Raw genomic sequence first — 16,675 nt, forward strand, 5'->3', positions numbered from 1 at the left:
ATGCCTCTCTCCCGAAAGACGATAAACAACTATGCTTGGGTAAACAAATCACAGTTGGGCAATTGACAGAATTATGAACGCACCGCAATTGATAGTTAGAGGTTCAATAGTAATGGGCAGTACGCTAAGACAAGTAGACCGTTTATTCATCAACATCTACTTACTAATCATCCACCTTGATATATCTATCCAGAACATATCGCTGATATTACGTTGCAAGCCCCACCCAAAGTGTAAACTCAAAGCAACGGACAACTGCATTAACGAACTATGCATAAGGTAAACAATCCCTGCAATCGTGGTCACAAGCACCGTTGTTTTCTACCTGGTGGCAACAACACATCCCCTAGTATCATGTTTCTGTCACTCAAGCTAGACATCGAGGGGCATGAACCCACAACCATGCATAACGCTCCCTCTTGGAGTTACAATCTACTAATCGGCCAAAGCAATAAATAGCAACGAAGAACATGCATGAATCACTAAGGAACATAATATAAAAGGATAATCAAATATATAACTCATAACAATCTGAACATAATCTCATTATCCATCGGATCCCAACAAACCGAGCATAGAAATAGCAAGAGAATTACATAGATGCCTTGATCATGTAGGGCAGCTCATAAGGACTAACCATTGAAGCACAAGATTGGAGAGAAGACATCATATAACTACTGGTCATGGACCCATGGTCCAAGGAGGACTACCCACGGCACGTCCGGGAAGCGTCCATGGCGGTGGAGAAGCTCCCGGAGGTCAATCCTCCCTCCGGCAGGGTGCCGGGAAGAGGTCTCGTGACGCTCCCGATCTCGGAAGCGCTGCGGCGGCGGAACGATGGAGAAATTCACGATTCTGGAAGTTGTGGAAGGGTTTTCTATCGGAGGACTAAATATAGGCCAAAGGAGGGCACCGGAGGAGGTGGGACCCACCTAGGCGGCCTCTTGGCGCGACCAGGGGTAGGCCGCGCCAGGAGGTCGCCTCGACGGCCCGTGGCCCCCCTCTGGCCCATCTTCGGTGATCTGGAAGCTTCCGTTACGCTGATTTTTTTATATTTTTCCTAGAATTTTTCGGGCTTCGGAAAATTGGGTAAAAGCCCCTCCAAAATAGACATCAGTAGACAGAAACTGGCACTGGGTGCACTGAGTTAGTAGGTTAGTCCAAATATGTGTAAAATGATATAAAAGTGTAGCAAAACATATAACAATGTCACCGAAAAGATCATGGAACAATCAGAAATTATAGATACGTTTGGGACGTATCACCGCTCCCTCGTCTCGCCCCTCCCACTCATGCGCGTCGCCGCTCCCTCGTCTTGCCCCTCCCTCTGAAGTGTGCGTCGCTCCCTCGTCTCGCCCCTCCCACTCAGGCGCGTCGCCGCTCCCTCGCCTTGCCCCTTCCTCTGAAGCGTGCCGCCGCTCCCTTGTCTCACCCCTCCCAGTCAAGTGCGTCGCCGCTCCTTTGTCTCGTTTCCTTCTCCGACGCGTTGCATGTCCCTCGTCTCCCTTCCTACCTTGATCCGCGCCACCAGTCGGTCTGTGTTGCCATTGGGAAGAAGATGGGAAGCTAGGAAGAAGAGGAGCACATGCGGCCGGTGAGCAACCGTGTGGCTGCTGTTGCAGCGTGGCTACAGTAGCGGCAACAGGACTACAACGGTGGTTGCGTTCTTTCTCCTTGTATATGCTTCGGCTATACCATTTTTACTGCCTAGCTGAGAGAGATGGATATGATATTGAGATGGAGCGACAGCGGGGCTACATTACTCATGGTTGCTTTTTGATTAAAGTTTGGTGTTCTATGATGTTCATAATAGTGTGATATTATTTGTAAGGATTGCTAGTTTCTATCAAGTAATATAACACACTCAAACTACCGATGTCTGTTACATCTTTGTAATAATCATTCGTAGCCGTATTTTTCTTTATGCTCAACAAGACAAAGAGAAGAAAATGGATGATTAGATGTTGTTTTTCTTGAAAGTATAAATGAAATGTCGTCGAAATTTTGTATTTTTGTTTTTTCATTGTTCATTCCGTGCTTCCGAACCAAATATAAGGACAACACTATTTTTATTTTTATTTTTTCCATACCAAACATAAAAACGGAACCGACCTGTTTCCTTTAAAATGGAACCATTCCATTCCATGATAGTTAGAGCATCTCTAGTAGTACCCTCAAACCCTCAAATCCTAAAAAATAACTACTTTTTTACAGTTTGCGAGCAAAAGAACGCGTAGACTATAACCCCTTAACCCTCAAACCCTTAAACTTTTTTGAGGATCCAACCTCCAAACCCTCTCCCGACCTGTAGAAGTGAGGATTGGGGAGCAAAATCTACCCCAACCCTCACTTCGATCCATCCTAGCGTGAGAGGGAAATTTCCCATCCCAAGTCCCTCCCGCGCCCACCCGAGCCGCTGCCGGCCGCCTCTCCAGCCGCTGCCGCCGTCCAGCCCCCCGTCCGCCCCCCCACCTCCCGAGCCGCCGTCGTTGTTTCGCCCCCCAGGCCGCCTCCACCTCGACCTCCCCGGCCGCCTCCACCTCGACCTCCCCGACCGCCGCTCGCCTCGACCTCCCCCCTCCGCCTCCTCCTCGACCTCCTCCTCCGCCGCCCGCCTCAGCCTCCCCAGCTGCCGTCTCCGCCTCCCGCCCGCCTCGACCTCCCTAGCCGCCGCCCACCTCGATCTCCCCAGCCGCCCGCCTCGATCTCCCCAGCAGCCCGCCTCGACCTGCCCGGCCGCCGCCCGCCTCGATCTCCCTAGCCGTGTTGGAAATATGCCCTAGAGGCAATAATAAAATGGTTATTATCATATTTCCTTGTTCATGATAATCGTCTATCGTTCATGCTATAATTGTATTAACAGGAAACACTAATACATGTGTGAATGAATAGATCACAATGTGTCCCTAGCAAGCCTCTAGTTAGCTAGCTCGTTAGTCAATAGATGATCATGGTTTCCTGATCATGGACATTGGATGTCATTGATAACGGGATCACATCATTGGGAGAATGATGTGGTGGACAAGACCCAATCCTAAGCCTAGCACTAGATCGTATTGTTCGTATGCTAATGCTTTTCTAATGTCAAGTATCTTTTCCTTCGACCGTGAGATCGTGCAACTCCCGGATACCGTAGGAGTGCTTTGGGTGTATCAAACGTCACAACGTAACTGGGTGACTATAAAGGTGCACTACGGGTACCTCCGAAAGTGTCTGTTGGGTTGGCACGAATCGAGATCGGGATTTGTCACTCCGTGTGACGGAGAGGTATCTCTGGGCCCACTCGGTAGAACATCATCATGAGCTCAATGTGACTAAGGAGTTAGTCACACGATGACGTGCTACGGAACGAGTAAAGAGACTTACCGGTAACGAGATTGAACAAGGTATAGGTATACCGACGATCGAATCTCGGGCAAGTTCTATACCGACAGACAAAGGGAATCGTATACGGGATTGATTGAATCCTTGACATCGTGGTTCATCCGATGAGATCATCGTGGAGCTAGTGGGAGCCACCATGGGTATCCAGACCCCGCTGATGGTTATTGGCCAGAGAGGTGTCTCGGTCATGTCTGCCTGTCTCCCGAACCCGTAGGGTCTACACACTTAAGGTTCGATGACGCTAGGGTTATAGGGAAGTATTATACGAGATTACCGAAAGTTGTTCGGAGTCCCGGATGAGATCCCGGACGTCACGAGGAGCTCCGGAATGGTCCGGAGGTAAATATTGATATATAGGACGGATGGTTTCGGACACCGGAAGTGTTTCGGGCATCACCGGTAACATACCGGGACCACCGGGACCACCGGAGGTGGTCCCGGGGGACCACCGAAGGGGGGCTGCGACCCCAAGAGGTAAGATGGGCTAAGTGGGGGTGGGAACCAGCCCCTAGTTGGGCTGGTGCGCCTCCCCACTCAGCCCATGGCGCAGGGGAAAGAAAAAGAGGGGGGGAACCCTAACTTAGGTGGGCCTTAGGCCCACCAGAGGGGTGCGCCACCCCCTCCTCCCCATCTGGCCGCCACACACCCCATCTGGGAGGGCTGCCGCACCCCCTAGGGTGGGAACCCTAGGGGTGGCACCCCCTCTCCCCTTCCCCTATATATAGATGAGGTCCGGGGCTGTTTGAGACACGGTTTAATCTCTCTCTCGGCGCAGCCCTGCACTTCTTCCTCCTCCTCTCTGCCGGCGCTTGGCGAAGCCCTGCCGGGAGACCTCGTCTCTCCACCAACACCACGCCGTCGTGTTGCTGGTCTTCTTCCCCAACCTCTCCCTCCTCCTTGCTGGATCAAGGTGCGGGAGACGTCACCGGGCTGCACGTGTGTTGAACGCGGAGGTGCCGTTGTTCGGCACTAGATCGGAATCGCCGCGAGTACGACTCCATCAACCGCGTTCTAGCAAACGCTTCCGCTTAGCGATCTTCAAAGGTACGAAGATGCTCTTACCCCTCTCTCGTTGCTGGTCTCTCCATAGGAAGATCTGAATAAGCGTAGGAAAATTTTGAATTTATGCTACGTTACCCAACAGTGGCATCCGAGCCAGGTTTTCTATGCGTAGATTCTATGCACGAGTAGAACACAAAAGTTGTGGGCGATGGTTTGTCAATTTGCTTGCCGTTACTAGTCTTATTCTTTTCCGGCGGTATTGTGGGATGAAGCGGCCCAGACCGACCTTACACGTACGCTTACGTGAGACTGGTTCCACCGACAGACATGCACATCGTGCATAAAGGTGGCTAGCGGGTGTCTGTCTCTCCTACTCTAGTCGGATTGGATTTGATGAAAAGGGTCCTTATGAAGGGTAAATAGCTTTGGCATATCATCGTTGTGGCTGTCACGTAGGTAAGAAGGCGTTCTTGCTAGAAACCCAAATCAGCCACGTAAAACTTGCAACAACAATTAGAGGACGTCTAACTTGTTTTTGCAGGGTTTGACATGTGATGTGATATGGCCAAAGTTGTGATGTTGCATGTATGATGTATGAGATGATCATGTTATTGTAATAGGTTTCACGACTTGCATGTCTATGAGTATGACAACCGGCAGGAGCCATAGGAGTTGTCTTAATTTATTGTATAAGATGCAACGCCATGTGCTTGCTACTTTTACCTCATTGCTAACGGTTAGCCATAGTAGTAGTGATAGTACTAGTTGGCGTGACGACTTCACGGAGACACGATGATGGAGATCATGATGATGGAGATCATGGTGTCACGCCGGTGACGATGATGATCATGCGATGCCTGAAGATGGAGATCGAATGAGCAAAGATGATAATGGCCATATCATGTCACTATATGATTGCATTGTGATGTTTATCATGTTTTACATCTTATTGCTTAGAACGACGGTAGCATAATAAGATGATCCCTCCTAAAATTTCGAGAACGTATTCCCCTAAGTGTGCACCGTTGCGAAGGTTCGTTGTCTCGAAGCACCACGTGATGATCGGGTGTGATAGATTCTAACGTTCGCATACAACGGGTGTAAGCCAGATTTACACACGCAAAACACCTAGGTTGACTCGGCGAGCTTAGCATGTACAGACATGACCTCGAATACAAGAGACCGAAAGGTCGAACATGAGTCGTATGGTTGAATACGATCAGCATGAGTTGCTCACCATGGTGACTAGTCCGTCTCACGTGATGATCGGACACGGGTTAGTCAACATGGATCATGTAACACTTAGATGACTAGAGGGATGTCGATTTAAGTGGGAGTTCATACTTAATTTGATTAAATGAACTTAATTGTCATGAACTTAGTCTAAAAGTTGTCTTTATAAATATTGTAGATGTCCAACGTCAACCTCAACTTCAACGCATTCCTAGAGAAAAACAAGCTGAAAGATGATGGTAGCAACTATGCGGACTGGGTTCGCAACTTGAAGCTCATCCTTGAAGCAGCTAAAAAGGCTTATGTCCTTAATGCGCCGCTAGGTGACCCTCCCGCTCCCGCAGCAGCGCAGGACGTTCTAAACGTCTGGCAAGCACGGAGTGATGACTACTCTCTGGTCAGGTGTGGCATGTTATACAGTTTAGAAACGGGGCTCCAAAGACGTTTTGAGCAACACGGGGCATATGAGATGTTCCAAGAGCTGAAGCTAGTTTTTCAAGCTCATGCCCGTGTCGAGAGATATGAAGTCTCCGACAAGTTCTTCAGCTGTAAGATGGAGGAGAACAGTTCTGTCAGTGAGCACATACTCAAAATGTCTGGGTTACACGGTCGTCTGACTTCACTTGGAGTCGAACTTCCGGATGATGCTATCATTGACAGAATCCTCCAGTCTCTCCCACCAAGCTACAAAGGCTTTGTGCTTAACTACAACATGCAAGGGATGGAGAAAACCATTCCCGAGTTGTACTCGATGCTCAAGTCTGCAGAAGTAGAAATCAAGAAGGAGCATCAAGTGTTGATGGTCAACAAGACCACTAGTTTCAAGAAAGGTAGGGGTAAGAAGAACGTCAAAAAGGACGGCAAAGCTGTTGCCGCGCCCGGTAAACCAGATGCCGGGAAGAAGAAAAAGAACGGACCCAAGCCTGAGACTGAGTGCTTCTACTGCAAGGGAAAAGGTCACTGGAAGCGCAACTGCCCCAAATACTTAGCGGACAAGAAGGCCGGCAACGTTAAAGGTATATGTGATATACATGTTATTGATGTGTACCTTACCAGCGCTCGTAGTAGCTCCTGGGTATTTGATACCGGTGCTGTTGCTCACATTTGCAACTCAAAGCAGGAACTGCGGAATAAGCGGAGACTGGCCAAGGACGAGGTGACGATGCGCGTCGGGAATGGTTCAAAGGTCGATGTGATCGCCGTCGGCACGCTACCTCTACATCTTCCGTCGGGATTAGTTTTAAACCTTAATAATTGTTATTTAGTACCAGCTTTGAGCATGAACATTGTATCAGGGTCTTGCTTAATGCGAGACGGCTACTCATTTAAGTCAGAGAATAATGGTTGTTCTATTTATATGAGTGATATGTTTTATGGTCATGCTCCGCTGGTGAATGGTTTATTCTTGATGAATCTCGATCGTGATGTTACACATATTCATAGTGTGAGTACCAAAAGATGCAAAGTTGATAATGATAGTCCCACATACTTGTGGCACTGCCGCCTTGGTCATATCGGCGTTAAGCGCATGAAAAAGCTCCATACTGATGGACTGCTAGAGTCTCTTGACTTCGAATCATTTGACACATGCGAACCGTGCCTCATGGGCAAGATGACCAAGACTCCATTCTCAGGAATAATGGAGAGAGCCACCGACTTATTGGAAATAATACATACTGATGTGTGTGGTCCAATGAACGTTGAAGCTCGCGGTGGTTATCGTTATGTTCTCACTCTCACCGATGATTTGAGTAGGTATGGGCATATCTACTTGATGAAGCACAAATCTGAGACGTTTGAAAAGTTCAAGGAATTTCAGAGTGAGGTTGAGAATCAACGTGACAGAAAGATTAAATGTCTACGATCTGATCGTGGAGGAGAATATTTGAGTCACGAGTTTGGCACACACCTAAGAAAGTGTGGAATCGTTTCACAACTAACGCCGCCTGGCACACCGCAGCGCAACGGAGTGTCTGAACGTCGTAATCGCACCTTATTAGATATGGTACGATCTATGATGTCTCTCACCGACTTACCGCTATCATTTTGGGGATACGCATTAGAAACTGCAGCATTCACTTTAAATAGGGCACCGTCTAAATCCGTTGAGACGACACCATATGAACTATGGTTTGGCAAGAAACCTAAGTTGTCGTTTCTTAAAGTTTGGGGCTGCGATGCTTATGTGAAGAAACTTCAACCAGAAAAGCTCGAACCCAAAGCGGAGAAATGCGTATTCATAGGATACCCTAAGGAAACTATTGGGTATACCTTCTATCTTAGATCCGAAGGTAAAACCTTTGTTGCCAAGAACGGATCCTTTCTAGAGAAAGAGTTTCTCTCGAAAGAAGTAAGTGGGAGGAAGGTAGAACTTGATGAGGTAATTACACCCCCTCTCGAACAGGAAAGTAGCGCAGCGCAAGAAGTTGTTCCTGTGGTGCCTACACCGACTGAAGAGGAAGTTAATGATGATGATCATGAAGCTTCGGATCAAGTTACTACTGAACCACGAAGGTCCACAAGGGTACGCTCCGCACCAGAGTGGTACGGCAACCCTGTGATGGAAATCATGTTGTTAGACAACGGTGAACCTTCGAACTATGAAGAAGCGATGGCGGGCCCGGATTCCAACAAATGGCTTGAGGCCATGAAATCCGAGATAGGATCCATGTATGAGAACAAAGTATGGACTTTGGTGGACTTGCCCGATGAACGGCGAGCCATAGAAAATAAATGGATCTTCAAGAAGAAGACTGATGCAAACGGTAATGTAACCGTTTACAAAGCTCGACTTGTCGCAAAGGGTTTTCGACAAATTCAAGGAGTTGACTACGAAGAGACTTTCTCTCCCGTAGCGAAGCTGAAATCAGTCCGAATCATGTTAGCAATTGCCGCCTTTTATGATTATGAAATTTGGCAAATGGACGTCAAAACAGCGTTCCTTAACGGGAATCTTAAGGAAGAGTTGTATATGATGCAACCAGAAGGTTTTGTCGATCCTAAAAATACTAACAAAGTATGCAAGCTCCAGCGCTCCATCTATGGGCTGGTGCAAGCATCTCGGAGTTGGAACATTCGCTTTAATGAGGTGATTAAAGCGTTTGGGTTCATACAGGTTTACGAAGAAGCCTGTCTGTACAAGAAAGTGAGTGGGAGCTCTGTAGCTTTCCTCGTACTATATGTGGATGACATATTATTGATGGGGAATGATATAGAGATGTTGGAGAGCATTAAGGCCTATTTGAATAAGAGTTTTTCAATGAAGGACCTTGGAGAAGCTGCATACATATTAGGCATCAAGATCTATAGAGATAGATCGAGACGCCTCATAGGTCTTTCGCAAAGTACATACCTTGACAAGATATTGAAGAAATTCAATATGGAAAACTCAAAGAAAGGGTTCTTGCCAGTTTTGCAAGGTATGAGATTGAGTAAGACTCAGTCGCCGACCACGGCAGCAGATAGAGAGAAGATGAGTTCTGTCCCCTACGCTTCAGCCGTGGGCTCTCTAATGTATGCCATGCTGTGTACCAGACCTGATATAAACCTTGCGATAAGCTTGGTAGGGAGGTACCAAAGTAATCCCGGTGCGGAACACTGGACAACGGTCAAGAATATCCTTAAGTACCTGAAAAGGACTAAGGAAATGTTTCTCGTTTATGGAGGTGACGAAGAGCTCGTCGTAAAGGGTTACGTCGATGCTAGCTTCGACACAGATCCGGATGACTCTAAGTCACAAACCGGATACGTATATGTGTTGAATGGTGGGGCAGTGAGCTGGTGCAGCAGCAAGCAAGAAGTCGTGGCAGCATCTACATGTGAAGCGGAGTACATAGCTGCTTCAGAAGCGGCTCATGAAGGAATTTGGATGAAGGAGCTCATCACCGACCTTGGAGTGGTTCCAAGCGCGTCGGGTCCTATGACACTCTTCTGTGATAACACTGGAGCCATTGCCATAGCCAAAGAGCCCAGGTTTCACCGGAAGACGAAGCACATCAAGCGCCGCTACAACTCCATCCAGGACCATGTCCAAACTGGAGTGATAGATATTTGTAAAGTACACACGGATCTGAATATTGCAGACCCGTTGACTAAACCTCTTCCACGAGCAAAACATGATCAGCACCATAATGCTATGGGTGTTCGATACATCACAATGTAACTAGATTATTGTCTCTAGTGCAAGTGGGAGACTGTTGGAAATATGCCCTAGAGGCAATAATAAAATGGTTATTATCATATTTCCTTGTTCATGATAATCGTCTATCGTTCATGCTATAATTGTATTAACAGGAAACACTAATACATGTGTGAATGAATAGATCACAATGTGTCCCTAGCAAGCCTCTAGTTAGCTAGCTCGTTAGTCAATAGATGATCATGGTTTCCTGATCATGGACATTGGATGTCATTGATAACGGGATCACATCATTGGGAGAATGATGTGGTGGACAAGACCCAATCCTAAGCCTAGCACTAGATCGTATTGTTCGTATGCTAATGCTTTTCTAATGTCAAGTATCTTTTCCTTCGACCGTGAGATCGTGCAACTCCCGGATACCGTAGGAGTGCTTTGGGTGTATCAAACGTCACAACGTAACTGGGTGACTATAAAGGTGCACTACGGGTACCTCCGAAAGTGTCTGTTGGGTTGGCACGAATCGAGATCGGGATTTGTCACTCCGTGTGACGGAGAGGTATCTCTGGGCCCACTCGGTAGAACATCATCATGAGCTCAATGTGACTAAGGAGTTAGTCACACGATGACGTGCTACGGAACGAGTAAAGAGACTTACCGGTAACGAGATTGAACAAGGTATAGGTATACCGACGATCGAATCTCGGGCAAGTTCTATACCGACAGACAAAGGGAATCGTATACGGGATTGATTGAATCCTTGACATCGTGGTTCATCCGATGAGATCATCGTGGAGCTAGTGGGAGCCACCATGGGTATCCAGACCCCGCTGATGGTTATTGGCCAGAGAGGTGTCTCGGTCATGTCTGCCTGTCTCCCGAACCCGTAGGGTCTACACACTTAAGGTTCGATGACGCTAGGGTTATAGGGAAGTATTATACGAGATTACCGAAAGTTGTTCGGAGTCCCGGATGAGATCCCGGACGTCACGAGGAGCTCCGGAATGGTCCGGAGGTAAAGATTGATACATAGGACGGATGGTTTCGGACACCGGAAGTGTTTCGGGCATCACCGGTAACATACCGGGACCACCGGGACCACCGGAGGTGGTCCCGGGGGACCACCGAAGGGGGGCTGCGACCCCAAGAGGTAAGATGGGCTAAGTGGGGGTGGGAACCAGCCCCTAGTTGGGCTGGTGCGCCTCCCCACTCAGCCCATGGCGCAGGGGAAAGAAAAAGAGGGGGGGAACCCTAACTTAGGTGGGCCTTAGGCCCACCAGAGGGGTGCGCCACCCCCTCCTCCCCATCTGGCCGCCACACACCCCATCTGGGAGGGCTGCCGCACCCCCTAGGGTGGGAACCCTAGGGGTGGCACCCCCTCTCCCCTTCCCCTATATATAGATGAGGTCCGGGGCTGTTTGAGACACGGTTTAATCTCTCTCTCGGCGCAGCCCTGCACTTCTTCCTCCTCCTCTCTGCCGGCGCTTGGCGAAGCCCTGCCGGGAGACCTCGTCTCTCCACCAACACCACGCCGTCGTGTTGCTGGTCTTCTTCCCCAACCTCTCCCTCCTCCTTGCTGGATCAAGGTGCGGGAGACGTCACCGGGCTGCACGTGTGTTGAACGCGGAGGTGCCGTTGTTCGGCACTAGATCGGAATCGCCGCGAGTACGACTCCATCAACCGCGTTCTAGCAAACGCTTCCGCTTAGCGATCTTCAAAGGTACGAAGATGCTCTTACCCCTCTCTCGTTGCTGGTCTCTCCATAGGAAGATCTGAATAAGCGTAGGAAAATTTTGAATTTATGCTACGTTACCCAACAAGCCGCCCCCCGCCCGCCTCCGCCTCGACCTCCCTGGTCGTCGCTCGTCTCCGCCTCGACCTCTCCGGCCGCCTCCGCCGCCCCCCACGCCCTCCGCCTCCCGCAGCAAGAGGCCGCCCCGAGCTCTCCTCGCCGATCCATAGGTATGTTTTTTTCTTCTGTTTTTTGTTTAATTTCTTCCTTTTTGATTCATTGTTGGCACTCACAATTTTTTGTTTGTGTTGTGTAGATGGAGGCGTTGTCCAATGATTCCGGTTGGTCGTCATCGGACGATTCAGACATTGATGAGTTGCTTCAAAACGACGATGTCGAGATGATTGGCCTCCTCCTCGACGTGAAAGAGTTTGAAGAGCACGCGAAGCTGATGGATCAGAGGAGAGGGTCGAAGATGGGGTGAGTCACCATCTACCGGAACCGCGGTCTCGGTCACGAGAATTTGATGCAAGACTACTTCGCGAAGGTACCGACATGCCCACCTCGCCTCTTCCGGAGAAGGTACCGAATGCATCGTAGTTTGTTTGTGAAGATTATCACCGATTGTGAGGCCGCCTTAGATTACTTCAAGTGTCATAGATCCGCCGCCGGTATCATGGGGTTTAGTGGGTACCAAAAGATATCGGCTGCAATGCGGGTGCTCGCCTATGGCATACCCGCGGACTATACCGACGAGTATCTTCGCATTGGACAAGATACAACCACGACGTCCGTTCGTAGGTTTGCAAAATTAGTCATCCGGTTGTATGTCGATGAGTATCTTCGGGCACCCAACGAGGAAGATGCAAAGAGATTGATGGAGATGAATGAAAAAAGGGGATGGCCGGGGATGCTTGGTAGTCTTGATTGCATGCACTGGACATGGAAACATTGTCCAAAGGCATGGCAAGGAATGTATTGCGGTAGAAGCCGTGATGCTACCATTGTGCTTGAGGCCGTGGCATCGGAGGACACATGGATTTGACATGCATTTTTTGGTTTGCCGGGAACACTCAACGATACCAATGTGCTCAATAGATCTCCTTTGTTCAAAAGATTAGTTTCTGGGGATGCTCCAACTTGCAACTACAAAATCATGGACAATGAGTACTCAATGGGATACTATCTCACCGATGGAATTTACCCCGATTGGGCAACTCTTGTGAAGTCCATCAAGGAGAAAAATGGGGTGCCCTTAATCAGAAAAGAGGCTCATTTCACCAAGGCACAAGAGGCAGCCCGCAAGGATATTGAGAGAGCTTTCGCTGTTTTGCAAGCAAGGTTTGCCATAGTTCGGGGTCCAGCTCGTTTTTGGGACAAAAAAACCTTGGAGAACATCATGAAATGTTGTGTGATTCTACACAACATGATCATCGAGGATGAGAGAGGGTTAAAACTGCCTTGTTTTTATGGCAATGTTGGTGCCCGTGTGCAACCGGAAAGAAACCCTTGCCGCGTACAAGCTTTTCTTCAAGCACGTCGTCAGATTGAGAATGCAAACACTCATGGTCAGTTCCGGGATGATCTAGTAGAGCACCAGTGACAGTTGGCTGGGCGGCGCCAATGCCCATGATCTACCTTTGTTTACTTTTCTATGTCCTATTTGATTCGAACAATTATTGTAATTTGCTTGTAAACATTGTTGTAATTTGCTTGAATGATTATTATGTGTTTGAAGTCTTGAAGATACTATTCGTTGTTGTAATAATAACTAGAATGATTATTGTTTTCTTCAAACCGTTATTGAGATGATGAAAAATGTGATATATCAAATGATAGTTTTAAGAGTTGGGATTGCGGCAAAAGACTAGAACCCTTAAACTTAACCCTTATAACGGAATATTTCGTTATAAGGTTGGCTCTGAGGGTTCTAGTCTTTGTTCATGTCTTTCAATCCTTAAAAGTGTTAAAAAAATGCTAATTTTCAACTCTTAAACTGGTTTGAGGATTTAAGAATTCGAGGCACTAGTAATACTGTTGGTTCTTGAACCAAACATAGTAGATTCGTTCGGGTGCCCGACAGAAGACGCCTGGTGCGCGTAGCTCTAGCTCCCGCCTTCTCCCTGTCAGCCACACGAGTTTGCGACTGTTCCTGTCCCGTTTGGTCAGAAAAGCACCTAACCAGAAGTATGACCGGTGGACCCATGAGGCTGGGGTTGGACACAGACAGCAAGCAAGTCAGCAGCAGTTGGTTCGACCCGACTGGCAGCACGAGCACAAGGAGAGAAGAGAAGAGGAGAGGAGAGGAGAGGAGAGGAGGGGAGCTGAGCCATCCATCCCCAAAACCCCAAGTCCCGCGTCAGCTGCTGCGCCCTTCCCCGGAGCGGGAGCGACGGCCGACAGTTCGTCCCCAGGTTCGCCCGCCCGCTAATCCCTCCCTCCCCCTCTCCCTCTCCCTCTCCCTCTCCCGTGGGTTCCTCCGCGGGTTTCGTGCGGACTTCCTCGGCCCCCGATGCGGTTTCGCGGGTTTCGCCCGACAGCTAGCAGCCCGCGGCAGTTTCGATTTTTGCTGCGGGCGAAAGTTGTGGGATTTTTGCTGTGGGCGGGGGGATTAGGGTTTCCCTCGGTTTCGGGTAGATTTAGGAGTACTATAGTCTATAGATGCGAGGCAGCCTTTTCCTCTGTGGCCGAGAGGTTGGGGGATGGGAGGGGGGGGGGGGGGGGGGGGTGAGGGTTGGGTACTTTGGGTGGGTGTCCGGTGCTGGGCTCTGGATTTGGTTGTTGAGGAAGCTGCGTCGACGGAGATTATTTCAGGTAACGTCGGACACTTTTGAGAACCGGACCGAGATGTGAGGTTCTGGAAGGGAAGGGGGTTATGTAGATTGGGGATTGTCACTTGGAGGATGTGAAGGAGGCAAGGTTTTGGAAGGTTCTTAGGGTCTGATTGGATTGTCGTTTTCCACAATTTTACACCTGTAAAAGATACAGACCTCAATCGGGTCGTTTTCATTTCCGGCTGAAAATCACACATGGCTGATGATATACACTTGTAAAAGTAATACGGCTGTATAAATTTACCCCTATTCCAAGCGGGGCCTTAAGGTTGCGCGGTAATGTCCGTAGATGCGGGCATGCCTGATTTATTTCATGAGAAGCAACCAACTAACCACCCCATCCTTGTTGCGAGCAGTAAGTATGGTTGCAGCTGTATGGCGGCAGGCTTATCGCTGCGCTGTGTGGTAGCTGTGAACTGGCAGCTAGTACATTTGATTGACGCGTCTCCCAGGTTCACATAATTGCCTTGCCTCATTGCGTTGCATGGATGCTCGTAGGTCTCTGTTTGCTGTTGCTCACATCCTGTAATAATTGGGATCTCACCATTTTCTTCTTTTGTGGGAACCGCCAGCTTGGTGCTGTAACTCGTGACCATACCTTGTGCTGGCTGCAACCGGTGTATTGGTTAGATGTTGTTAACAAAAGCCTAAGGGCGACCACCAAACATTGTAGATGTCTAGTGTGAAGTAAATCTGTACTCGTTCGGTCTCTAGGGCCTCTGAATTTCTTAGCTCATCCCAAGGTCGAACATTGAACTTACTTTTGTCCAAGCCCTAGCCATGTGGTCATCGAATACTCTCTGGAGAATATTCATAGTCCACCTTTCACCGAAGCACACATCTCGCAGGTTGACGTGTTGTCCACTCAAATGGTGTGTATTGATCTCTTTTGTAGGTGACGAACCCAGACTTGCTTGGATTGTTCACAGAATTTTGCCCTGGTCTTTCTATTTTTGTGAATAATCTAATCTGAGCATTTCTTTCTGGGATGGGTACTTCTATCCATTTAGCCTTTTGGATTTGTTGCTACTTGGTGGATTAGTATTACCAGCTTCTTCCAATTCTTCTTGGGTTTAATTAACCCCCCCAATCTAATCTGAGCATTTCTTTCTGGGATGGGTACTTCTATCCATTTAGCCTTTTGGATTTGTTGCTACTTGGTGGATTAGTACTACCAGCTTCCAATTCTTGTTGGGTTTAATTAACCCCCCCCCCCCCCCCCCCCCCCCCCCCCGCGTTAATGCTGTGGATAGATGCCACATGCCGGAGATGTGAGGTTGTGCATCACTGGCTTTAAGGAGATTCTGTGTGATGTTAGTAGATGCTATTGTGCGTGTGTGTAAATGTGTTTGGTGACAAGCAACCGGCCATAAGTATGTTGTGGTGATTGTTGAATTGGCAGCTCATAATTTTTTATGTGTAAACAGTTCTCTGATGGTGATGTTCATTATAAGTCATCGTTAAGGTAGGATACTCTTAGGTCTGTTTGTTCGATTGTCAGCCTGTAATACTTGAAAGTGAATATTGCAGATAAGGAATATTAAACGGAGTCCAAACAGAATAAAATCTTTGGAAAGATTTTTCTTGGACCAGAAGACACGCAACACACTTCGAGTAGGGGGCAAGGTAGTTGCTTGGAGGCCACAAGACTGCGCGGCGCGCCCTGGGGGCGGGGGGCCACGCTCTCTGGATTGTGCCCCCCTGCAGGTCTCCTAACCCTAATTCTTGGCCTATAAAATCCCAAATATTCCAGTATCGCCAAAAAGAGCCACGAAAATACTTTTACGCCGCCGTGAGCCTCTATTCCCGAAAGATCCAATATGGGAGCCTTTTCCAGTAATCTGCCGGAGAGGGAATTGATCACGGAGGGCATCTACATCAACTCCATTGCCCTCCGATGATGCGTGAGTAGTTCACCACAGACCTATGGGTCCATAGCTAGTAGCTAGATGGCTTCTTCTCTCTCTTTGATCTTCAATACCATGTTCTTCATGATCTTCATGGAGATCTATACGATGTAATACTCTTTTGCGGCGTGTTTGTCGAGATCCAATGAATTGTGAGTTTATGTTCAGATTATCCATGAATATTATTTGAGTCTCTTCTGAATTCTTATATGCATGATTTCATATCTTTGCAAGTCTCTTCGAATTATTTGTTTGGTTTGGCGAACTAGATTGGTAATTCTTGCAATGGGAGAAGTGCTTAGTTTTGGGTTCAATCTTGCGGTGTCCTCACCCTGTGACAGTAGGGGTAGCGAGGCACGTATTCTATTGTTGCCATCAAGGTTAAAAAGATGGGGTTTTCATCATATTTCTTGAGTTTATCCCTCTACATCATGTCATCTTACGT

The sequence above is a fragment of the Hordeum vulgare genome, chromosome 5H (assembly GCF_904849725.1).
Source record: "Hordeum vulgare subsp. vulgare chromosome 5H, MorexV3_pseudomolecules_assembly, whole genome shotgun sequence".
NCBI classification, from domain to species: domain Eukaryota; kingdom Viridiplantae; phylum Streptophyta; class Magnoliopsida; order Poales; family Poaceae; genus Hordeum; species Hordeum vulgare.